General features: G+C 41.7%; 1 pseudogene; it reads left to right on the top strand.

Annotated features, from left to right (window-relative positions):
* LOC134349901 (uncharacterized) overlaps positions 1 to 25,596 on the top strand; it is a 56,741-nt pseudogene extending 31,145 nt beyond the window's left edge.
* The last annotated feature ends 963 nt before the right edge of the window (positions 25,597 to 26,559 follow it).

Below are 26,559 nucleotides of genomic sequence, written 5' to 3'. Positions count from 1 at the left end.
TATATAAGCTAGAACTTCCTCTACTGGCTAATCACATGTGAAGATTGATCTACTTCATAAATACAAACTTGTTAAGTAACTTGTTTGGTTTTTAACCCACAGAAGTACTTTAGCATTCTACATGACTGAGAACCCACCACCTTACCCTGGGCCAGGCCCAGCAGGTCCATATCCGCCTTACCCACAACAATATGGTCCAGGCATTAATGCTGCTTACCCTAGTTACCCACCTCCGCCAGGAGCGCAGCCTGTATATCAGGGGTATCCACAGTACGGCTGGCAGAATGCACCACCACAGCCAGGAATGGTTTACACAGATGTCCCAAAAAATACAGGTAGGATTGGCTAAGTCTGTTTTGCTAAATCAATAAATCTAGAATAATTATTTGAAATTATAATTATTTTTTTCTGATTATGCCAAACCAAATGCCTCCTGTTGAACTAAAAGATTTATTATTTGGGAAAATCTAAATAGTTTGTGGATGACAGCTTACATTTAAATTCATTTTTAGATTAAGAAAATATAAATTTGATTTTTGAGAAATGTGTAATTTTGCAGTACTTCCAATATACAAAGGGAAACGGGAAGAAGACTGGTATTTGTTGGTTTGCTTACACCCTGAATAACTGCTTTTTACAAAATGTTTCTTTCAAGTTTCGTTTATTGTCACATGTAAGGTCCAGTGGAAAAACTTGCAGTGGCTGCATTGGCACGTAGAGAACATAACTTGCATACAAAATATGTATATTTGTTTTGACAGTGAAGAAAAAGACTTTTGCATTAAGTTCCCTTTTTTTCCAATCAGTGACAAGTCCATGCAAGAAGTGGTCCATTGTTTTCTGTTGCTGAGGTAGGATTTAGCACTGTACAGTTCAGTTCAAGGACCAGATGGCTGTAGGAAAGCAGCTGTTCCTGCTTCTCTTGTTGTGGAACTTAAGGCTTTAATACTTACTAAATAACAATAGCAGCAAGAAGGGTGCATGACGCAGTTGGAGAGGATCGTTGATAATAGATGCCATTTTCTTGAGACAATTCTTTCCTGTAGATGGTTTGAATGGTGGAGAGGGCTGTAGCCATGGTGGATTGGGATATGTCCACTATTTTTAGTCTCTTGCATCCCTGTTCATTGCCATACCAGACCATGAAGCAACTAGTACAGTTAGATTACTGGTGACATACTTAACTTTCTTTTAAAAAAAAGTAGCGATGTTCGTATGCCAACTTCATCATTACAGTGACCTGCTGGTTCCAGTACTAGATGTTAACACCAGGAATTTAAAGCTGCAAACTCTCTCCACTTCTGACCCACCACATGGTCCCTGACTTCCCCTCTCTAAAATCAATGATTACCTTATTGGACAAACAAGAGAAAGTGCTGGTACTGGAAATCCTAGCAACACACACAAAGTACTAGAGGAACTCAGCAGGCCAGGCAGCATCAAGGAAAAGAGTGCAGTTGATGTTTTGGGCCGAAACCCATTAGCAGGAAGGTCCTGTCGAAGGGTTTCAGCCTGAAACATTGACTGTACTCTTTTTCCTTGATGCTTCCTGGCCCGCTGAGTTCCTCCAGCATTTTGTGTGATTAGCTTCTTGGTTTGTTGATGTTGAACTTGCTGGAGTACCACTCAACAAAGTGTTCTGTTCTCTCTTGCACACTGATTCATTGTCACCTATGATTTGACCAACAGCGGTGGTGTTGGTGAATTTGTAAATCAGAATCACTTTATTGCCAATATGTGAAACATAGCAGAATTGATTGTGGTTCAGTGCCAGGCATAAAATACAGGATAATACCTTAACAGACAACACAATAGCAACCAAAAATTTACAATGCAGCAGCCATGAGCAATCAACAATTAGCAAAACAGCCATATGTGCAAGTGTCAATGATCAACTTAAATGTGGCCTCATGAACAAACTCAATCATTATCAACAAAACAAGGGGAGGAGGAAGGACCATTTAACAGATGTTGTGTGGGGGCAGTTAGGGTATAACACCTGGGTGCACTTTGTTGAGAAGCTGGATAGCTACAGGAAAGCTTTGGAGATGACGTGTAGTCCGGGTGGTGATGGAATTGTAACATCTCCCTGATTGCATTTTGGTGAATAGGTAACTGCTAGTGTGGGTGGAGAAACAATATTTTTTTCAGCTGTTTTCTTAACTCTGGCAATGAACAAATCCTTTAATGTCAGTAGCTGACTGTCAGTGATCTTCTCTGCTGCCTGGACCACTCACTGCAACCTGGACATGGAGACGGAGGAGGCAGCGGGAAACCAAATGGTAATAGAGGTGGTCACAACACTCTCAATGATAGCTGAGTTAAAGTTCTTTAGGATATGCCCTGAGATGTTAAGTTTCTTAGGCTGCCGTAAGAAGGACAATCTCTGCTGGGATTTCTTTGTGATGAGCGTAACATGCTTGTCCCACTTCAATGTATTGATAAAGGTAGCTCCCAGGAATTTGAATGACTCAACAATAGAAACAGCTTGACCAATAATTTCTGAGGGTGGTGGGGGGTGCAGGTAGGAGGTTGTTGCTGGAAGTCAATATTTATTTCCATTAATGTTTTGATAAGCATTAAGCTCTAAGTTCTTACAAGCACACCATGTTGCAAGGCAGTCTACCTCCGTTTGATTTAGTAGGTCACATCGTTATTAGGGATGAGACCAACTACAGTCATGTTATCTGCGAACTTTAGGATTTTAATGGATTTGTCTGTGGAGGTACAGTTATTTGTATAAAGTGAGAACAGGAGGGGTGAAAGAATACAGCCCTGGTGAGAACCTGTGCTTATAGACATTTGATCAGATGAGTAAAAACTTGCCTTGCATACTGCTTCCTTCCTATTTATAATCCACTGTAGATACTGCAGGGTACAGCTAGCTGGGTTAGCTTGGTGCAGAGCATCTCTGGAATAATAGTGTAGTGGAGAGAATATTGGAGCTGTGCTTAGCCATACAATTGTGGGTGTAAAGAGAATGGAGCAAGGTGCTAAGCATGCAGACTGGAGGTGCACCTCTGGTGCTGGTCAGTAAGGGGAAGATATTGTTCCCCTTTCTTACTGATTGTGGTTTGCCATTGAGGTCATCAAAATCCATTTACATTGCGAGGTACAGATGTCCTGACTTGGAGCTTGGTGATAAGTTTGAAGGGAATTATTGTGTCAAGCACAGATCTGTGGTGATTGAACAATAGCCTGATGTGTGTTGTGGTGCTCCAAATAGTCCAGAACAGAGTGAGCAGGCATTTGTGTTGACCTGTTGTGGCAACAGGCAAATTCAAGGGGATCCAGGTCATCTGAGGCATCAGTTGATTTGTGTTATAACCAACCGTCAGTATGATGGATGTAAATGCAATCAAATGGTAGTGATTGAAGCAGGTTGCCGTGCTCCTCTTGAGCACTGGAAATATAGATATTCTTTTGAAGCAGGTGGGAAACTTAGATGACAGAATGGAGAGGTTAGAAATGTGAATATGCCAGACAGATGGTTTGCACTTGGCCTGGTATGCTACCTGGGGCCTCTCTTGAAGGATGCTCTGCCATTGGCCTTGGAGACTGAAGTCTCAAAGCTGTGGGAGCTCATGTATGAGTATTTAATTCTCCCTCTCAAAGTGTGCTTAAAAGGCATTAACCTGGTGCAGAAGTGTCCTTAGCACTTGTGCTTCCCGGTTTTGCTTTGTCTGAATTGTTGGTTTAATTTGCTTGTATACAGAACCTAAATAGTTTACTTATAATTAACTGTTATGACAGTGGGAGTGAGGGATTTTGACCTAATGTATTCATTTTTGGCTTTCATTAACCACTAGATTATTGATCATTCTGTTTGTTTAAATTAAATCACTTGCATAAGATCGCAGTTATCCTGCGATTCTCCAAATTAAACTTTGTAATGATGACTTGCATTTTTGTGAAGTTCCATTAATGCAATAAATTATCCTAAAATACTTCAAAAATAATGTCAAACAAAACTTGACACCAAAGGGAACTTTTTTTCTAGGAGAGGTGGAAGTTTTTCATTTATTGAAATTTGTTTCTTGTTTCTTATTAAGGTATTGGTGTGGGTGGAGAATTGGTTAGCAGACAGGAAGCAAAGAGTGGGAATAAACGGGACCTTTTCAGAATGGCAGGCGGTGACTAGTGGGGTACCGCAAGGCTCAGTGCTGGGACCCCAGTTGTTTACAATATATATTAATGACTTGGATGAGGGAATTAAATGCAGCATCTCCAAGTTTGCGGATGACACGAAGCTGGGTGGCAGTGTTAGCAGTGAGGAGGATGCTAAGAGGATGCAGGGTGACTTGGATAGGTTGGGTGAGTGGGCAAACTCATGGCAGATGCAATTTAATGTGGATAAATGTGAAGTTATCCACTTTGGTGGCAAAAATAGGAAAACAGATTATTATCTGAATGGTGGCTGATTAGGAAAAGGGGAGGTGCAACGAGACCTGGCTGTCATTATACACCAGTCATTGAAAGTGGGCATGCAGGTACAGCAGGCGGTGAAAAAGGCGAATGGTATGCTGGCATTTATAGCGAGAGGATTCGAGTACAGGAGCAGGGAGGTACTACTGCAGTTGTACAAGGCCTTGGTGAGACCACACCTGGAGTATTGTGTGAAGTTTTGGTCCCCTAATCTGAGGAAAGGCATCTTTGCCATAGAGGGAGTACAAAGAAGGTTCACCAGATTGATTCCTGGGATGGCAGGACTTTCATATGAAGAAAGACTGAATGAACTGGGCTTGTACTCGTTGGAATTTAGAAGATTGAGGGGGGATCTGATTGAAACGTATAAGATCCTAAAGGGATTGGACAGGCTAGATGCAGGAAGATTGTTCCCGATGTTGGGGAAGTCCAGAACGAGGGGTCACAGTTTGAGGATAGAGGGGAAGCCTTTTAGGACTGAGATTAGGAAAAACTTCTTCACACAGAGAGTGGTGAATCTGTGGAATTCTCTGCCACAGGAAACTGTTGAGGCCAGTTCATTGGCTATGTTTAAGAGGGAGTTAGATATGGCCCTTGTGGCTACAGGGGTCAGGGGGTATGGAGGGAAGGCTGAGGCGGGGTTCTGAGTTGGATGATCAGCCATGATCATAATAAATGGTGGTGCAGGCTCAAAGGGCCGAATGGCCTACTCCTGCACCTATTTTCTATGTTTCTATTTCACATATACCAGGGTATAGTGAAAAGCTTGTCATGCATACTGTTCATATAGATCAATTCATTACACAGTGCATTGAGGTAGTACATGGTGGAAAAAAATAGAATACAGAATAAAATGTAACAGCTACAGAGCATGCAGTGCAGGTAGATAACATAGAAACATAGAAAATAGGTGCAGGAGTAGGCCATTCGGCCCTTCGAGCCTGCACCGCCATTTATTATGATCATGGCTGATCATCCAACTCAGAACCCAGCCTTCCCTCCATACCCCCTGACCCCTGTAGCCACAAGGGCCATATCTAACTTCCTTTTAAACATAGCTAATGAACTGGCCTCAACAGTTTGCTGTGGCAGAGAATTCCACAGATTCACCACTCTCTGTGTGAAGAAGTTTTTCCTAACCTCGGTCCTAAAAGGCTTCCCCTCTATCCTCAAACTGTGACCCCTCGTTCTAGACCTCCCCAACATCGGGAACAATCTTCCTGCATCTAGCCTGTCCAATCCCTTTAGGATCTTATACGTTTCAATCAGATCCCCCCTCAATCTTCTAAATTCCAACGAGTACAAGCCCAGTTCATCCAGTCTTTCTTCATATGAAAGACCTGCCATCCCAGGAATCAATTTGGTGAACCTTCTTTGTACTCCCTCTATGGCAAAGATGTCTTTCCTCAGATTAGGGGACCAAAACTGCACACAATACTCCAGGTGTGGTCTCACCAAGGCCTTGTACAACTGCAGTAGTACCTCCCTGCTCCTGTACTCGAATCCTCTCGCTATAAATGCCAGCATACCGTTCGCCTTTTTCACCGCCTGCTGTACCTGCATGCCCACTTTCAATGACTGGTGTATAATGACACCCAGGTCTCGTTGCACCTCCCCTTTTCCTAATCGGCCACCATTCAGATAATAATCTGTTTTCCTATTTTTGCCACCAAAGTGGATAACTTCACATTTATCCACATTAAATTGCATCTGCCATGAGTTTGCCCACTCACCCAACCTATCCAAGTCACCCTGCATCCTCTTAGCATCCTCCTCACTGCTAACACTGCCACCCAGCTTCGTGTCATCCGCAAACTTGGAGATGCTGCATTTAATTCCCTCATCCAAGTCATTAATATATATTGTAAACAACTGGGGTCCCAGCACTGAGCCTTGCGGTACCCCACTAGTCACCGCCTGCCATTCTGAAAAGGTCCCGTTTATTCCCACTCTTTGCTTCCTGTCTGCTAACCAATTCTCCACCCACACCAATACCTTACCCCCAATACCGTGTGCTTTAAGTTTGCACACTAATCTCCTATGTGGGACCTTGTCAAAAGCCTTTTGAAAATCCAAATATACCACATCCACTGGTTCTCCCCTATCCACTCTACTAGTTACATCCTCAAAAAATTCTATGAGATTCGTCAGACATGATTTTCCTTTCACAAATCCATGCTGACCTTGTCCGATCATTTCACCGCTTTCCAAATGTGCTGTTATCACATCCTTGATAACTGACTCCAGCAGTTTCCCCACCACCGACGTTAGGCTAACCGGCCTATAATTCCCCGGTTTCTCTCTCCCTCCTTTTTTAAAAAGTGGGGTTACATTAGCCACCCTCCAATCCTCAGGAACTAGTCCAGAATCTAACGAGTTTTGAAAAATTATCACTAATGCATCCACTATTTCTTGGGCCACTTCCTTAAGCACTCTGGGATGCAGACCATCTGGCCCTGGGGATTTATCTGCCTTCAATCCCTTCAATTTACCTAACACCTAAGTAAAGTAAAATATCATAATTTCATGGGCTATGGATACTGTTGTCTAGGCCAGCATAAAATTCTTCTCTAGGAACAGATGGTCATCTAGTGGCTAGTGCATAGCACAAATCCTGGTTATGTGACCTCAACGCCAGGCAGGAAATCTCTTAAGAGTATTGGTAATGGCTGGGGCCACCTGTCTTGTAAAGACACTGCCCAGAAGGCGGCAATGGCAAATCATTTCTGTAGAAAAGTTTGCCAGGAGCAATCATAGTCATGGAAAGATCTTGATCGCCTATGTCACAGGACATAGCACATAGTGACAAACAAATTAGTTGCCCTCTTTAACTGAGTGTTTGCTTGGCTATCTTGAAAGGCAGGAAAGCCTGAAAAGAAGGCATTTGTTGATCTTGGGACCTGAAAATGTTTGAAGAGAGCATAGATCTATCTGCACCCCTGGACCATATCCCACCATATCTCTAACATCTACATAGTGATCCAAATTTCTCTTAAATGTAACAATTGAACCTGCATCTACCACTTCAGCTGACTGCTCATTCCACACTCATGCAATCCTCTGAGTGAAGTTTCCCCTCAGAATTCCTTTAAATATTTCATCCTTCACCCTAAAGCTATAACCTCTAGTTTGCCCAAACTGGTAGATAGGGTCATAAATCTGAGTACAGGAGTTGGGATGTTATGTTGAAGTTGTTCAATACATTAGTGAGGCCAAATTTGGAGCATTGTGTGAAGTTCTCCCTTTCCACCTAACTACAGGAAAGATATCAATATCATTGAAAGAGTACAGAGAAAATTTACAAGGATGTTGCTAAAACTTGAGGACTTGAGTTATAGGGGAAGGTTGAATAGGTTAGGACCTTATTCTCAGGAGAATAAAGCTTTAATCCAATAGAGATATACAAAAATATGATGAGCTTTCTTAAAAATAATGATGTGGAATTCTTCGAGTGTGACTTAAACTTGGACTTCCAGAATCTTGTGCTTTGATTGTTAACTACCTTCTGTGTTTTTATTGTTATTGCTGCTGCTGCTCTGGTATTTCAGTGATACTTTTTTTTTAATATACTGAGCATGTTAGTGCCCAAGGGAGGCAAACATGATTGATTCCCTTGTTCCTTTCTGAGTAGCATTGTTAAATTACTAAGATATTTTTAAAAAGTGGCAAGCAAATATCTGGAACAAGTTCCTCTTGAAGGAAAATGGAGCAGAGTACAAGAGCTGGCAAGGTCATGCCAAATATGAATGACAATATGCACAATGAAAGGCGTGATTGGAGAATAAGTAGACAGATGACGAGGGAGGGTGGTTCTGTAAAAGATAGAAAAGTGGGATAAAGAAAGAGGCACAGCTGCAAAAGATAAGACCGATAGGAACATAGTTAAGAAGAACAAAGGTACAGACAGAGGGTAATAAGTAACATGCTTCAATTGCCTACAATTGCATATAACAGAATGTACATCATATTTAATAAGATTTTTTCTATGCCATGGAGCATGCTATAATGTCATTGCACTTGATGCTAGTTAACATTGGTACATTAAAATCTGGTTAAAGATGAACAAGTAGTTGAAACGGGTAGACTGAAATGCAGTTGACATTGAAGTAAAACCTGCAAAAACTGTAATCTGTAATTTTAGAATGTAGATTATCTAACAGTATAGCACAGGAACAGGCACTTCAGCCCACATTGTTATGCTGTTAAACTAATTAAATTAGTAATCAAATCCCCTACTAAACTTTTACCTTCTGCCTACACAATGTCCATATCTTTCCATTTCTTGTACATTCATCTGCCTATCTAAGAGCCTCTTGACTGCCCCTATCATATTTACATCCACTACCACACCAGGAACCCACTGCCCAGGGGTGCAGTGGCTAGCTGGAGCGCGTCTGGTACCTCTTTAAGAAAAAAGCTGAAACAAACAAATTAATTAATTAGGTGCCGCCCAGGGTGATTTGGGTATCTCAGAAACTGCTGATCTCCCGGGATTTTTACGCACAACAGACTCTGGAGTTTACAAAGAATGGTGCCAGAAACAAAAAACAAAATCCAGTGAGTGGCTGTTCTGTGAGTGAAAACATCTTGTTAAATCCACTCGCTGGATTTTTTTTTGTTTTTGGCACCTTTCTTTGTAAACTCCAGAGTCTGTTGTGCGTAAAAATCCCGGGAGATCAGCAGTTTCTGAGATACTCAAATCACCCTGGGCGGCACCTAATTAATTAGCTTGTTTATTTTGGTTTTTTTCTTAAAGAGGTGCCGGATGCACTCCAGCTAGCACTGCACCCCTGCCACCACCCATCACATGCCTCCTCTCACCTTAAATGCATGCCCTGTTATTAGACATTTCAACCCTAGGGAAAAATATACCCTAGCTCATTACTCAACACTAGGTCTAATAGCCCCTCCTGACTGCACCACTTCCCCATCCAAATCTGTTACACTCAGAAGATTCCCGGCTTTATTAGGGAAGGTGAAGTTCCCCACTACAACAACCTGTGTTGTTTTTACATCTTTCCCTAATCTCTCTGCATACCTGTTCCTCAAAGATCCAGTGGCTATTGAAGGGTCTGTAGTATAATCCCATCAGAGTGACTGCATCTTTCTTATTTTTGACTTCTACCCATATGGGCTCAATGGATGAGCCTTCTGTTATCTTTCTTCTGAGTGCAGGTGTGATGTTGTCCCTGATTAATAGTGCAACTCCCCCGCCCACCCCTATCTATTCTAAAACAATTAAACACAACCACGTTAAGTGTCTTTTCTTGTCCCCCTCTCTATGAAATTTACAAATGAGAAAATAGAAACAGAGAAGGTGTAGTGAATTCAATCCCTTGCATTTCTCTGCATTCAATAAAATCACGATTAGCCTATCCTAGTGTCAACCAACTGGGTAAATGTAATTCCCCTTAATGATTGAGTTGATCTGTTTCAAATATGCACAGCAGCCAAGATCCTCAGCTGTATTGAATGTAGGATTCTAATGATTTGCCTCACTCGTGACTGGAGAAATTTGTCATGTTCCCTGAACAGTCAGCACCCTACATATTGAGATGGTGGCTTCTGTCTTTGGACATCAAAGCAGGGGCAGAATCATCCCTGCATCTACTCTGTCCGTAAGAACTATGAATATTTTAGTGAGATTGTCTCACATTCTACTCAACTCAAATCTGCTTAATTTTTCCTCATAGGGCAATCCCTTCCATGGAATCACTCTTCCTAAATGCTTGCTGTACTTGATCATTGATTTTGAGGTGTAGTGCATCAAGGTTTCTTGGCAGCACGAATATCTTCTGATCTCTTTTTTCTATTTTTGAAAGAAATGCCATGCTCCCAGCAAAGAGGTGAAAAATTAAATAATTTTCAATTCCAGGACATTTAAAATGTTGCTTCCCATCTACTGTGGTTGACAAAGCCCTCTTTTAATTCCTTCATTTCTTGGACTTCTGCTTTCAACCCACCTTCCTCCAAACACAACAGGGATATAGATTGAATTCCTAATCCTCATTGTAAAATCTCCACATCCAGCATATCATTCTGCTAGCTCCATCAAAATCCAGCCACTAACTATACATCCCCCTCCCCCTTCCCACACCCTGGCATGTTGCTCTGCAGCTATAGGAGGTGCAGGGCTTGTTCATACACTTCCCTCACCACCATTCAGGGACTTTAACATCCCTTCCACATGATGCACTTTCTCCAACCTTATCTAGTGCAGTTGATGGTCTAGATATGACTGTCTCTGCATTTGTCAAAACCAGTTATAGACTAGGCAACCAAACTGCAGAGCACCTGAACTGTCAGCAGCAGCCAACTGGAAAAGATATGAGGAGGAATTTCTTTGCCAGAGGGTGGTGAATCTATGGAATTCAATGCCACAGATGTCTGTGGATGCTAACTTATTGGGTATATTTATAGTAGAGGTTCATAGGTTCTTAATTAGAAAGAGTGTCAACGGTTATGAGGAAAAGGCGGGAGAATGGGATTAAGAAGAAAAATACATTATCCATGATCAAATGGCAGAGCAGACTCGATGGGCCAAATAGGTTTAATTCTGCTCCTATAGCTATCATGAGCTCCCAGTTGCACAGAATTTCAGTTCCCATTCCCACAGCAAACTATCTTTACCACTGCAAGGGTGAAGCTTCATGCAAACTAGAGGAACCAACCTCACTCTGCGTAGGGAGCCCATCCTAAAGGTATAGTGTGTAAACCTTAAATTTCCCAATTTCAGGTTACCCCCACCTTGCTGTAATTTTTGTCTTTTTTTGCCTGCCACCCCTTCTGTTTCCTTCTGATCCATCTGTGGTCCACCAATTCTTGTCCTCTTTGCTATTTACCCCATCCCTTTAATAGCATAATTCTAACATCTTCTCTGCTACTAATGTTGGGATAAGTGTACTGTACTTGTTTTTCTTCCCTCGTTAACTGAATTTCCATTTGCTACCTTCTAATCTATGATCACTGTTCTAGAATTTTATAAATGTTGGAAAATAAAAGGTGCAACTGTCTCTAAAACCCAATTCTTTTTCAAAGCATTGAGATTTATCAGCTTTCAGAGACCCATTAATTTTCACAATTTTTTTTCTAATGCTAACTACTTTTGCAACCCTCTTCAGTCTAGTCCTGTTGCTCAAAACAATTAATGGGTTTCTGTCATGACTGCCATGAAGGCAAACACTGTCATTTCCTAATTAGATTGGGCTAGATTAGATTCAACTTTATTGTCATTGTGCCGAGTACAGATACAAAGCCAATGAAATTCAGTTAGCATCTGACCAGAAATGCAAAGAATAGTGTTATTTACAAAATAACTGTGAATAAAAAGTGCTACAGCACACAAATATAAAAGTACTGAGACAGTACAATATGGGTGCAATACTGCTTAGCACTGTGATGAGAGGTTCAGTAGGGTCACAGCCTCAGGGAAGAAGCTGTTCCTGTGCCTGCTGGTGCGGGAGTGGAGGCTTCTGTAGCACCTACCGGATGGGAGGAGAGTAAAAAGTCCATGGTTAGGGTGAGGTGCACCCTTGATAATGCTTTTCGCCCTGCCCAGGCAGCGTTTATGGTAGATGCGCTCAATGGTGGGCAATTGGGTGCTGATAATCCGCTGGGCAGTTTTCACCACACACTGGAGTGCTTTGCAGTCTGATACGGGACAATTGCCATACCACACTGAGATGCAGTTGGTGAGTATGCTCTCAATGGTACACTGGTAAAAGTCTGTCAGTATCCTGGGACAGAGGTGAGCTTTCTTGGTGCTCAGCAGAAAATAAGGCGCTATTGCTCCTTTTTAATCAGGATGGAGGTGTTCAGGGACCAGGTGGGATCTTCGGAAATGTGGACACCAAGGAATTTGAAGCTTGATACATGCTCCACTACAACTCTGTTGATGTAGATGGGGACGTGAGTGTGGCTCCTAGCATGCTTGAAGTCCACAATGATCTCCTTGGTCTTCTGGGTGTTAAGGGCAAGGTTGTTGTCGGCACACCACATGGCCAGGTGCTGGACCTCGCCCCTGTAGGGTGTCTCGTCATCCCCTCTGATCAGGCCAACCACCGTGGTGTCGTCTGCGAACTTGATTATGGAGTTAGAACCATGCACAGGAATGCAGTCATAGGTGAAAAGGGAGTACAGGAGAGAGCTCAGCACACAGCCATGAGGCACGCTGGTGTTCAGGGTGAGAGTGGAGGAGGAGAGGTTGTCTAACTTTACTAATTGGGGTCTGTTAGTCAGAAAGTCCAAAGTCCAATTGCAGAGGGATGAGCTGATACCAAGCTAGCGAAGTTTGGCGATCAGTTTGGAGGGGATCACAGTTCTGAATGCTGAACTAAACTCAATGAACGGCATTCTGATGTAAAAGTTGGGGCTGTCCAGGTGGGTCAGGGCAGAGTGAAGTGCCGTGGAGATGGTGTCCTCTGTTGACCTGTTGGTACGATAGGCAAATTGATGGGGGTCCAGGGTAGTGGGCAGACGGGATTTCAGATGTGATAGAACCAGTCTCTCAAAGCACTTTGCAATGATGGGGGTGAGTGCAACTCGACGGAAGTCATTCAGGCCCGTGGCAGTGGAATGCTTTGACACTGGCATGATGGTAGCGATCTTGAAGCTTGTGGGGACAACTGCCTGGGCCAGGGACAGATTAAGAATGTCCGTGAAGACCCCGGCCAACTGCCCTGCACAAACTCTGAGCACACGGCCAGGTATTCCATCCCAACCAGCTGCCTTCCGTACATTCAGCCTGCTCAGGGTGGCGCAAACATCGGAGGTGGAAGGTGAGAGGCAGTTCACCAGGTGGGAGATCCGCTTTGAGGGTGACCTCCTTGTTCTCTCGGTCAAAGCAAGCGCAGAAGTATTTGAGCTCATTAGGGAGGGAAGCAGAGCTAGAAGGGGGCACAGTACTAGGTGGTTTGAAGTCTGTAATGACCTGTATGCCATGCCACATGCACCGGGGGTCCGAGGAGTTGAAATGATCCTCAATTCTCTGTTTGTAAATGTATTTAGCCTGAGAAATTCCCCGCCTCAGGTTGTCCCTGGCTGAGCTGTAAGCCTCCTGGTCTCCAAACCTAAAGGCTGAATCTCTGGCTTTGAGCAGGAGGCGAACTTCTCTGTTCATCCATGGTTTCTGATTGGGGAAAACTGTTATTTGTTTTTATGCTGTCACTCTATCTACACACTTGTTGATGTGCTCAAGGACAGAGTTAGTATATAAATCAATGTTAATCTGAGAGTCTGTGGTGGCATGGGGCAGCAAACACGCTCCAGTCTGTGTGCTGGAATTGGTGTTGAAGAGCAGAGTCAGCGCCCTCCAGCCAGATCTTAATAGTCTCCTTCAATATTCCTCCTTTCAATAAATTTTCTCCCATCTTGGACTGTAATTGATCCACATAACTTTTATTACTAATCTTTTCCTTTTACATTCTATAAAATGTTTTTGGTCTTTTACATTCTTAATGTACTCTACTTTTCCTCATTGATATCCTGAAATTTTCCAATTCTTAGGCTTGCTGTTCTTGTTTAACAACATTATAAGTCTTTTCCTTTGCTATGTTACTATCTAACTTTTGGTGATAGCTGTTCTTTTTATGGGGATTTGGGGATATATCTATATTTGTTAACTGTGACGTGATTTTTTTTTAATAGTTTCACAATTTACCTTAACCAACTCTAGCCTCGTGCCACCATAGTTAGCTTTCTTTAGATTTTAAGCAGGGTCTCTGCCTGAAACATTGACTGTACTCTTTTCCGTAGATGCTGCCTGACCTGAGGTCCTCCAGCATTTTGTGTGTGCTGTTTAGATTTTAAAGCCCTAATTTGCTTGGATTGAAATAATATTTACATTTTTAAGAATTTGTTGTGTTATGACGGGTCTTCCCTAACAGCTCTTTAGCTACTGGATTATTATTGGCCCTTTCTAGATTAGTAGATTCTTCCTTAGTTCCCCCACTTTACATTCTGATCTGGAAAAACTACCACTTACACATGCCATTATTTTGTTTCCTCCATGCTTACTGTTAGTCATTTGCCAGTCAATATGCAGATCAAAACCCCCCACAGTTGTATTAACTTGTTATATGTGCTTCTTAATTTTTTTGCTTGCTGTCCTATAGTATCACTGCTGTTTGTAGACCAATGGACAACTCCTAGTAGTATCATATGTTTGTTTTTGCTACTGACATCGCAAACTAATTCTTCATGGTTTTTCACTCAAAGATCCTTCCTTTCTACTGTCTTTATCTTATCCTTTATGATGAGGGCTAACCATCCTCCTTTACCATTATGTCCATTTCTTCTAAGTAGTAAAAGTTCAAAGTAAATTTATTATCAACATACACATGTCACCATATACAACCCTGAGATTCATTTTCTTGCAGGCAATCCCAGTAAATACAAGAAACACAATAGAATCAATGATAGACCACACTCAACAGAGAGGACAAACACCAGTGTGCAAAAAAAAACAAATAATGCAAATACAAATAGCCAGGTTCCCCTTCTGGGCTGGATGCTTTCTGTAGGTTTAGCATCTGAAGGAGGCTCTCACATAAGCGTCAGAAACTGAAATCACTGGGTCACTTGTGTCTCTGTGGGAGTTTATGAAGGTGCCTCCATGCTTTGATAGTCAAAGCGAACATAAAAGGCATTGAGCTCATCTGAGAGCAAAACCTTGTCTTTTTTGGGTTCATTTTGTAGGAGGTGATGGCATTCAAGTCCTGCCACAGCTGTTGCGCATCCTGCAGTTATTCAGGTTTGGTCCAGAATTGCCACTTCGCACATGAGATTGCTTTCTGGAGATCATACCTGGACCTTTTGTATTTAACTTGATCGCCAGACCCAAATACCTCTGATCTAGCCCTTAGCTGATTGTAGATCTCATGTTTCATCCATTGTAGATCGTGTCCAAGATATCCTGAAGTGGGAGGGTGAGGAGCCAGAGGTCATGGTACATATAGGTACCAATGACATAGGCAGGAAAAGGGATGAGGTCCTGAAAGGAGAATATAGGGAGCCAGGAAGGGAGTTGAGAAAAAGGACCGCAAAGGTAGTAATCTCGGGATTACTGCCTGTGCCACGCAACAGTGAGAGTAGGAATGCGATGAGGTGGAGGATAAATGCGTGGCTGAGGGATTGGAGCAGGGGGCAGGGATTCAAGTTTTTAGATCATTGGGACCTCTTTTGGCGCAGGCGTGACCTGTACAAAAAGGACGGGTTACACTTGAATCCTAGGGGGACCAATATCCTGGCAGGGAGATTAGCGGGGGCTACTGAGGTGACTTTAAACTAGAATGGTTGGGGGGTGGGAATCAAATTAATGAGGCTAGGCGTGAGGAGGTTAGTTCACAACAGGGGGATGGGAACCAGTGCTTAGAGACAGAGGGGTGTAAAGTGAGGGTAGAAGCAAAAAGTACTAAGGAGAAAAGTAAAAGTGGCAGGCTGACAAATCTAGGGCAAGCATTAAAAAGGGCCACTATTCAGCATAATTGTATAAGGGCTAAGAGAGTTGTAAAAGAGCGCCTGAAGGCTTTGTGTGGCAATGCAAGGAGCATTCGTAATAAGGTGGATGAATTGAAAGTGCAGATTGTTATTAATGATTATGATATAGTTGGGATCACAGAGACATGGCTCCAGGGTGACCAGGGATGGGAGCTCAACGTTCAGGGATATTCAATATTCAGGAGGGATAGACATGAAGGAAGGGGAGGTGGGGTGGCGTTGCTGGTTAAAGGAGAGATTAACGCAATAGAAAGGAAGGACATAAGCCGGGAAGATGTGGAATCGATATGGGTAGAGCTGCGTAACACTAAGGGGCAGAAGACGCTGGTGGGAGTTGTGTACAGGCCACCTAACAGTAGTAGTGAGGTCGGAGATGGTATTAAACAGGAAATTAGAAATGTGTGCAATAAAGGAACAGCAGTTATAATGGGTGACTTCAATCTACATGTAGATTGGGTGAACCAAATTGGTAAAGGTGCTGAGGAAGAGGATTTCTTGGAATGTATGCGGGATGGTTTTTTGAACCAACATGTCGAGGAACAAACTAGAGAGCAGGCTATTCTGGACTGGGTTTTGAGCAATGAGGAAGGGTTAATTAGCGATCTTGTCGTGAGAGGCCCCTTGGGTAAGAGTGACCATAATATGGTGGAATTCTTCATTAAGATGGAGAGTGACATAGTTAATTCAGAAACAAAGGTTCTGAACTTAAAGAGGGGTAACTTTGAAGGTATGAGACGTGAATTAGCTAAGATAGACTGGCAAATGACACTTAAAGGATTGACGGTGGATATGCAATGGCAAGCATTTAAAGGTTGCATGGATGAACTACAACAATTGTTCATCCCAGTTTGGCAAAAGAATAAATCAAGGAAGGTAGTGCACCCGTGGCTGACAAGAGAAATTAGGGATAGTATCAATTCCAAAGAAGAAGCATACAAATTAGCCGGAGAAAGTGGCTCACCTGAGGACTGGGAGAAATTCAGAGTTCAGCAGAGGAGGACAAAGGGCTTAATTAGGAAGGGGAAAAAAGATTATGAGAGAAAACTGGCAGGGAACATAAAAATGGACTGTAAAAGCTTTTATAGATATGTAAAAAGGAAAAGACTGGTAAAGACAAATGTAGGTCCCCTGCAGACAGAAACAGGTGAATTGATTATGGGGAACAAGGACATGGCAGACCAATTGAATAATTACTTTGGTTCTGTCTTCACTAAGGAGGACATAAATAATCTTCCAGAAATAGTAGGAGACAGAGGGTCCAGTGGGATGGAGGAACTGAGCGAAATACATGTTAGTAGGGAAGTGCTGTTAGGTAAATTGAAGGGATTGAAGGCAGATAAATCCCCAGGGCCAGATGGTCTGCATCCTAGAGTGCTTAAGGAAGTAGCCCAAGAAATAGTGGATGCATTAGTGATAATTTTTCAAAACTCGTTAGATTCTGGACTAGTTCCTGAGGATTGGAGGGTGGCTAATGTAACTCCACTTTTTAAAAAAGGAGGGAGAGAGAAACCGGGGAATTATAGACCGGTTAGCCTAACGTCGGTGGTGGGGAAACTGCTGGAGTCAGTTATCAAGGATGTGATAACAGCACATTTGGAAAGCGGTGAAATCATCGGACAAAGTCAGCATGGATTTGTGAAAGGAAAATCATGTCTGACGAATCTCATAGAATTTTTTGAGGATGTAACTAGTAGAGTGGATAGGGGAAAACCAGTGGATGTGGTATATTTGGATTTTCAAAAGGCTTTTGACAAGGTCCCACACAGGAGATTAGTGTGCAAACTTAAAGCACACGGTATTGGGGGTAAGGTATTGGTGTGGGTGGAGAATTGGTTAGCAGACAGGAAGCAAAGAGTGGGAATAAACGGGACCTTTTCAGAATGGCAGGCGGTGACTAGTGGGGTACCGCAAGGCTCAGTGCTGGGACCCCAGTTGTTTACAATATACATTAATGACTTGGATGAGGGAATTAAATGCAGCATCTCCAAGTTTGCGGATGACACGAAGCTGGGTGGCAGTGTTAGCTGTGAGGAGGATGCTAAGAGGATGCAGGGTGACTTGGATAGGTTGGGTGAGTGGGCAAATTCATGGCAGATGCAATTTAATGTGGATAAATGTGAAGCTATCCACTTTGGTGGCAAAAATAGGAAAACAGATTATTATCTGAATGGTGGCCGATTAGGAAAAGGGGAGGTGCAACGAGACCTGGGTGTCATTATACACCAGTCATTGAAAGTGGGCATGCAGGTACAGCAGGCGGTGAAAAAGGCGAATGGTATGCTGGCATTTATAGCGAGAGGATTCGAGTACAGGAGCAGGGAGGTACTACTGCAGTTGTACAAGGCCTTGGTGAGACCACACCTGGAGTATTGTGTGCAGTTTTGGTCCCCTAATCTGAGGAAAGACATCCTTGCCATAGAGGGAGTACAAAGAAGGTTCACCAGATTAATTCCTGGGATGGCAGGACTTTCATATGAAGAAAGACTGGATGAACTGGGCTTGTACTCGTTGGAATTTAGAAGATTGAGGGGGGATCTGATTGAAACGTATAAGATCCTAAAGGGATTGGACAGGCTAGATGCAGGAAGATTGCTTCCGATGTTGGGGAAGTCCAGAACGAAGGGCCACAGTTTGAGGATAGAGGGGAAGCCTTTTAGGACCGAGATTAGGAAAAACTTCTTCACACAGAGTGGTGAATCTGTGGAATTCTCTGCCACAGGAAACAGTTGAGGCCAGTTCATTGGCTATATTTAAGAGGGAGTTAGATATGGCCCTTGTGGCTACGGGGGTCAGGGGGTATGGAGGGAAGGCTGGGGCGGGGTTCTGAGTTGGAGGATCAGCCATGATCATAATAAATGGTGGTGCAGGCTCGAAGGGCCGAATGGCCTACTCCTGCACCTATTTTCTATGTTTCTATCCGGTGCCTCTGGTAGAGAAGACTCTGTATGATTTTGTGGGGACACACTCATCTACAATTGTTGAGTATCCTGAAATATATAATATTCTTCAACCACATCTCTGCAAAAACACTTGCAGTTTAAGCGTGGGTGCAGGCCAAATCAAAATGTTGTGGCCAGGTCCTGAGATTGAGGAACAAGCTGATGTTTGGCCATTGCTGGAGTGGACTTGGGGCTGAATCAAAGCAGCAGGACCTGGATCCAAGAGTGAAGAACGAGTCAATGTTTGGCTGATTTAAGCACTGGGCCAAATTGAAAAGGTCGTGGTGTGAGAGCCAGAGGAAAGGGATGGGTCAGTGTTAGGTTACTACTCTGCGAGGTTTACTTGTCTCTGTGCTAAGCTGAGGCTGTAGCCTGTAACTAACGAGCTCCTGGATTGGCTGTAGCGACGAGCTGACTTTATGGCTATTGTGGACTCATTTTCATGACCTTTGGTTCGGAGTGTTATTTGCTTGCTTGTTTGCACGATTCCTTTCCCCACACATTAGGAGTTCGGCAGTCTTTCTTTAATGGGTTCTACCGGGTTTCTTTGTTTTGTGGCTGCCTGTAAGAAGATGAATCTGAAGGTTGTATATAATATACATACTTTAGATAATAAAGGTAACACTCATGGGCTGCCCCAGCACATCCTTTGGTGTGTTGTTATTAATGCAAATAACACATTTCACTGTATGTTTCAATGTACATGTAATAAATAAAACTGACTCTAAACGAAGGCTTTTTATATCACTGTGAAGAATTCTGGAGAAGGTTGACGTATGGCCTGAAATAGTGGTAAAAATGAATGCCAACTTCAAAAGTAGTAAAAGAGAGACTTGTCTGGCAGATATTAAAGAATTAGAAAGGAATTGAGAAGCAGGGCCTTAACAATAATAATTTAACTTCTGCTTTATTACCTATTCATTTTTGTGCTCTTAGACACTATTTTAAAATACCTCCACAGTAGATTGCCCTTTACATAGACTAGATCTTTCATCTAAATGTGAACTGTTCTGCTCTTCCTTTGGTAATGAATGTTTGTAGCTACCAGTCCTGATGAAGGGTTTTGGCCTAAAATGTCGACTGTTTATTCTTTTCCATAGATGCTACCTGGCCTGCTGAGTTCCTCCAGCATTTTGTCTGTTTGAAATTTGTCTTGCCGTTTAACAGCAGGTGTTGATATTACTTAGAATCTTTAAAGATGTTTGTATCTGAACATTCAGTCTTGGATGGTAACTAATAATGGCTTCTCACTCCTTCCAAACCATTAAATTTAATTTTATATTTTTGCTCCAATCATCTTGTCTTAATCATTATTTTTTAATATCTGCATATTTTTACTTTGTCCCTACACTAAGGTCTGGATGAGTATATGCACGTGTAAGCATTCTTAAAACTGATAGAAAGTTGTAGAGTCGTAGAGCACCTCTGCACAGAGGCAGGCCCATTGGCCCATCTAGTCCATGTCAAACTATTATGCTGCCTAGTCTCATCAATTGACCAGTCTTCCATACCCTTCCCATCATATACTTATTCAATCTCCTCTTAAATATTGAAATCAAACCCGCATTCACCACTTCCGCTGGCAGCTTGGCCCTATACTCTCAACACCCTCTGAGTGAAGAGGTTCACCCTCATGTTCCCCTTAAAACATTTTGCCTTTGATCCTTAACCCAGACCTGTAGTTCTAGGCTCACCCAACCTCAGTGGGAAAAGCCTGCTTGCATTTACCCTATCTATACCCCTCGATTTTGTATATCTCTACCAAATCTCCTGTCATTCTCCTACACTCCAGGAATAAAGACCTAATATATTCACCTTTCCATATAACTCAGGCTCTCAACTCCTGGCAACATCCTGTAGGTAGATGACTAGAACTGCACACAATACTCCAAATTTGGCCTCACCAACATCTTGTACAACTTCAACATAACATCCCAACAACTTTACTCAATACTTGAATTTATGAAGGCCAATCTGCCAAAACTCTTTACAACCATATCTACCTGTATTGCCACTTCTGAGGAATTATAGACCTGTATTCCCAGATTCCTTTGTTCTACCATACTCTTCAGTGCCCTTCTGCTTACCATGCAAGTCCTACCCTGGTTTGTCCTCCCTTAGTGCAAAACCTCACGCTTGTTTGCATTAAGTTCTATTTTCCATTTTACAACCTGTTTTTTTCTAGCTGGCTTTGTTAGCCTTCTTTCCTGCCCACTGTGTCTCCAATCCTGGTGTCATCTTCAAATTTGCTGATCCAGTTTACTATATTATCCAGAACATTGATATAAATGACAGACAACAACAGACCCAGTGGCACACCACTAGCCACAGACCTCCAATCCAATCAGAAACGCAACCATCTGCTACCATTCTCTGGCTTCTCCCGTGAAAACATGTTGAATCAAGTTTACTACCTCATCCTCAATGCCAAGTGACTGAACCTTTTTGACCAATCTCCCATGCAAGACCTTGTCAAAGGCCTTGATAAAGTTCATGTAGACAACATCCAGTGCCTTTCCTTCAAGGAGGTTACCAATTACATTGATGAAAAACTCTAAGATTAGTTAGACACAACCTACCACTCACAAAGCCATGTTGACTATTCCTAATGAGTGTCTGTCTATCCAAATACTTTTATCTAGTCCCTTATAATACCTTCCAGTAACTTACCCACGACTGTCATCAGGCGCACCATCCTAATATTCCCTGGCTTATTCTTAGAGCCTCTATTAAACAATGGAACAACATTAACTTTTAATCTTCTGACACCTCACCTGTGACTAGGGACATATTAAGTATATCTGCCAGGACCTCTGCAGTTTCTGCATTAGCCTCTCACAAGGTCCAAAGAAACTCATTGTCAACCCTAAGGACTTATTCACCCTAATTTCCTTAAGACAGAAAGCACCTCCTCTGTAATCCATATACAGTCCGTGACCTCATTGTTGTTTTTCATCCATTCTATAGACTCTGTGCCTTTTTTCTGAGTAAATACAGAAGGAAAATTTTAATATAAGGTCTCCCCAGCTCTTTTGGCTCCATCCTTAGATGACCACTCTGATTGTTCCTTGCTATCCTTCTGCTTTTAATATACCTGTACAAGCCCTCGGGATTCTCCTTCACCTTGATTGCTAGGGGAACCTCATGCCTTCTTTTAGCCCTCTTGCATTTCTTATACTCCTCAAGTATCTCATTTGTCCCTGCTATGCATTTCATTCTTCTTGAGCCAGGCCTCAATATATCTTGAAAACCAAAGTTCACTAAACCTGGCCTTATCTTTTATTCTGACAGGAACATACAAACTCCACTCTCAAAATTTCCCTTTGAGGCCTTCCCCTTACCAAGCACATCTTTGCCAGAAAACAACCTATCCCAATCCAAACCTACTAGATTCTTTTTGATACCATCAAAATGACTCTTTTTCCAATTTAGAATCTTGACCTGAGGGCCAGACCTATCTTTCTCCAAAATTATCTTGAAACTGGTGGAATTATAACTGTCAGATCCAAAGTGTTCCCCTGCACATACTTCTGTCACCTGCACTGCCTTGTTCCCTAACAGGAGATCCAGTATCACTCTGTCTCATTGGGACCTTTATATATCGATTAACGAAACTTTCCTGAACAGATTTGACAAAATCTATCCCTTTTACAGTAATGAGTCCCAGCTAATACATGGAACGTTAAAATCTCTGACTTTACAAGTTTGCTCCTTTAAATCCTGCTGACTATAATATGATTCAATTAATATGATCAATCCTTTCTTATTCCACAGTTCTACCCATATATCCTCAGTAGATGAGCTCTCCTATTTGTCCTGTCTGAGCACTGCCATGACATTTTCCACCCATTCTTCTTTAATCCCTCCTGTCCTATCATGTCTAGAACAACAGAATCCCAGAATATAAAGTTTCCAGTCCTGCCCCTCCTGCAACCATGTCTCACTAATGGCTACGATATCATAATTCCACGTCCTGATCCATATTCTAAGCTCATCCATCTTACCTACAATACTCCTTGCGCTAAAATAGAAATCAGAACGTTATTCACATCATGCTCAATCTTTTGATTCTTGTCTTTTTATGCAAAATTAACATCTTTTCCCATAACCACTCCACCACCTACCCTGGCACTCCAGATTACCATCCCCCTGTAACTCCTGTTCAAATACCCTTCCTTCTCCCCACCCACATTCTTTAAATGCCGTGGAAATTCATCCTGTGGCGTTGCATGTGGAATCAAAGTTAGGTTTAGATTAAGTAAACTTAAGGGGAATAAATAGTTCATGGATTCAGAGGTATGTTGCTTCCTAATATTCAAAAAATCAAAACATTCATGTTAAATTTACTTGAATTTATATTGTCATTAGTTAACTAAACTTTGAGAAACTGATGCTTGGAGCAGATGAAGTTCCTAGTTTCATTTCTCCTTCCATTAGTCTATACCACTAAGGGACCGCAATGAAAAGCAATTGGTCTATATGGATGTTACAATTACATTATAATTTGCTAAAGGAATTATTCACACCTTTAATGGTGCACAACTGTCATGAAGGAATAAGCACTCTCCTTCCTAAAGTCAATGACCAGCTCTTTTGTTGACATTGAGGGAAAGGTTGTTGTCATGATACCATGCCACTAGGCTCTCTTATCTCATTATTTGAGAGAAAGCCCACTACAGTAGTATCATCTGCAAACTAGATGAAATTGGATGACAATCTGCCCACATAGTAAGTGTACAGGAAGTAGAGTGCGGGCTGAGGTCACAATCTATATGCATCAGTATAATAAATTGTGGATGACTAGTAAATATTAGTCAAATTAACAAAATGTGAAACAAAAATGCTGGAGGAATTCAGCCTGTTCAACAGCAGCTGTGGACAGAGAAACCTGTCAATGTTTTGGATCAGTGACCCTTTGCCACAACTTCCTCAGAATCAATGTGGCTTTTCTGTACAGATATATGGGATTTTATTCTTGTTAACCTGATTAAGTCTCTGTTGAGTATCAAGTTCCAAAGCAGAATGTAACATTTTTCTCACTTCTATTCTGAATGAAATTTCATTAATCACTCTACTCTTAACACTATAGTTTATTCTATGTCATTAGTAAGACCTGAAGATCAAGGAATGTGACAGATTCCATAATCATGAAGATTTGCATCGCACAGTATATATGGATCAAGCTTGTTTTCTGCTTCTGTAATTTCAGTAGGGAAATTTCTATTTTTTTTTTTGTTAGATACTATCATCAGGTGCCATGCCCAGTTTGAGCTTTGACTGCCATGGCCCACACACTCCTGTTTCAGGTCAAGTGGATCAAATCATTGGTATTCATTTCCAGTTCTCTGGCTGTTGTCTCCATCATTTGTCTTTGTCTTCCTCTTGCCTTCTTCTCTTTAATCTTTCCCATAATTACCGTGCATTCTAACTCCTCTTTCCTAATCACATGTCCAATGAAGTTACATTGCCTTTTCATGAGCTCATACATTATTTCTCTTTTTGTGTTTGCTCTGTTCATGACATCCTCGTTAGATAATTCGTTGCCTTTTAAAGAGTACATTAAAATTTTGCTTTATTGCATCCATGGGAGTCTTATTCTTATTTAAGAATGATCCTTTCTAATATTCAATCAAGTATTTAAATGAGGGAAATAAACGAGAACAAAAAAAGGAACAGAAATGTGAAATGGTCTGCAGATGGTTTCTAATCAGAATTGCATAGAACTTGTGACTATAAATCATTTTGTCCCAGAATTGCGTGGTCTGTGAACTACTTCCCACACATCTACTACTGATCATAATATATTCTATTAACTTGTATATTTATTTTCACTTTGACTGTACATATGACATTATGAATAAAGAAGCATCCTGAATTTATTGAATTTATTAGCAATTTTTACTTCTAGTTTTGAATTCACACAAACAGGATCATCAATTACCTCTTGATCTTCATATTCTAATTCTTTTCAGAATCCCAATTTATTTAATGTTTTCGCATGGTGTTGATGTAAGTTGTATGTTTTTTGAGGTTTTATGACTTGTTTCCTGTAATTGTTTCCATAACTCTTATTTTAAAGTCTGTTTCCAGAACTAGGCATCTGGTTTAATATTAGCAACACTTTTCTATGTTCATTGTATTGGTTGAGGTGATAAGATTCCCTATCCTATTTTCATGTGCCAAATTATTTCTCATTGCAGTTTACGTTGTAGAAGAACGCAGAAGGAATGATACTGGGGATACTTGTTTGACAGCATGTTGGACTGCCCTCTGCTGCTGTTGCCTTTGGGATATGTTGACCTAAAATTTCTCCGCTACACTGAAAGCCTCACTTCAAGATTCTCCCACTTCCTGGACCTTCAAATCAATGCTTGAATATTAACTTTGTTTTTCCCGAAAGGTGCCTGTTCAAAATTTTAGTTTGATCAAATGATGACATGAGCTTAATTAAATAATTGAATGGCAAGTTATTGGTGTGGTCCACTGTCTTTTGATGGCTTTCCCAAATACAGAGCAACTTAATTTATGCAGAAATTTTTAATTGTATGGATTTAATCGATACATAATTGCTATTGATTTGTTTGTTATGTAAAATTAACACTGATTTCCTGTGAAACTATTTAGATAAATAATATTGTAGTCTTTTACTATATGTCACTGGAACACGATATTTCACATTAAAAACAGCTGTTCAATCACAACTTTTTGAATAAAGTACATTTATGCTTTAATACAATGATTGTCTTTTGCAAATGGAGCAAATTAAGAAAAGCTTCATTAAATTAAGCAAGACTTCAGCTAAGAAAATCATCTTTGGTGGCTAGTGCCAAATAAAGTCCAATGCTAGTTATAAACACCTAGCTTACGTACAGCCTGTACATGTGAACAAGTATTTGGGGGACTGGCGAGATTTTAGAATCAATTGTATTATCACTGACATATGCCTTAAAATTTGTTGTTTTGCAGGACCAAAAGTACTATGTACAAATAAATGGACAGTGCTGAGGAGGAATAGTGAGATAGTGTTCATGGACCTTTCAGAAATCTGATGGCAGAGAAGAAGACATTGAGTGTTGTTGTCTTCAGGCTCCTGTACCTGCTCTCCGATGGTAGTAACAAGAAGAGGGCTTGTCCTGAATGATGGAGGTCCTTAATGGTGGATGCTACCTTTTGGGGGCACTGACCTTTGGAGATGTTCTCAGTAGGGTGTGGGGTGAGAGGAGGAGGACTGCACTCGTGATAGGCTTGGCTGAAGCTACAATCCCACAAACCTGTGCAGCCTCTTTCGATCCTGTCCATTAGAGCCTCCATACTAGGCTGTCACGCAGCCAGTCAGAATGCTGTCCACTGTACCTCGAGCAATTTGCTGGAATCTTTGGCAGCTGCTGTATGACTGCAGGTGTTTTCTACTTTGTCAGTGCTGGGTCCATTGTTGTTTGTCATCTATATCAATGACCTACATGATAATGGCGCAGGCGTGACCTGTACAAAAAGGACGGGTTACACTTGAATCCTAGGGGGACCAATATCCTGGCAGGGAGATTAGTGAGGGCTACTGAGGTGACTTTAAACTAGAATGGTTGGGGGGTGGGAATCAAATTAAAGAGGCTAAGCGTGAGGAGGTTAGTTCACAACAGGGGGATGGGAACCAGTGCAGAGAGACAGAGGGGGTGTAAAGTGAGGGTAAAAGCAAAAAGTA

The sequence above is a fragment of the Mobula hypostoma genome, chromosome 7 (assembly GCF_963921235.1).
Source record: "Mobula hypostoma chromosome 7, sMobHyp1.1, whole genome shotgun sequence".
Classification (NCBI taxonomy): Eukaryota; Metazoa; Chordata; class Chondrichthyes; order Myliobatiformes; family Myliobatidae; genus Mobula; species Mobula hypostoma.
Note: the sequence above shows the minus strand (reverse complement) of the source record. Positions and strands in the feature narration are given on the sequence as shown.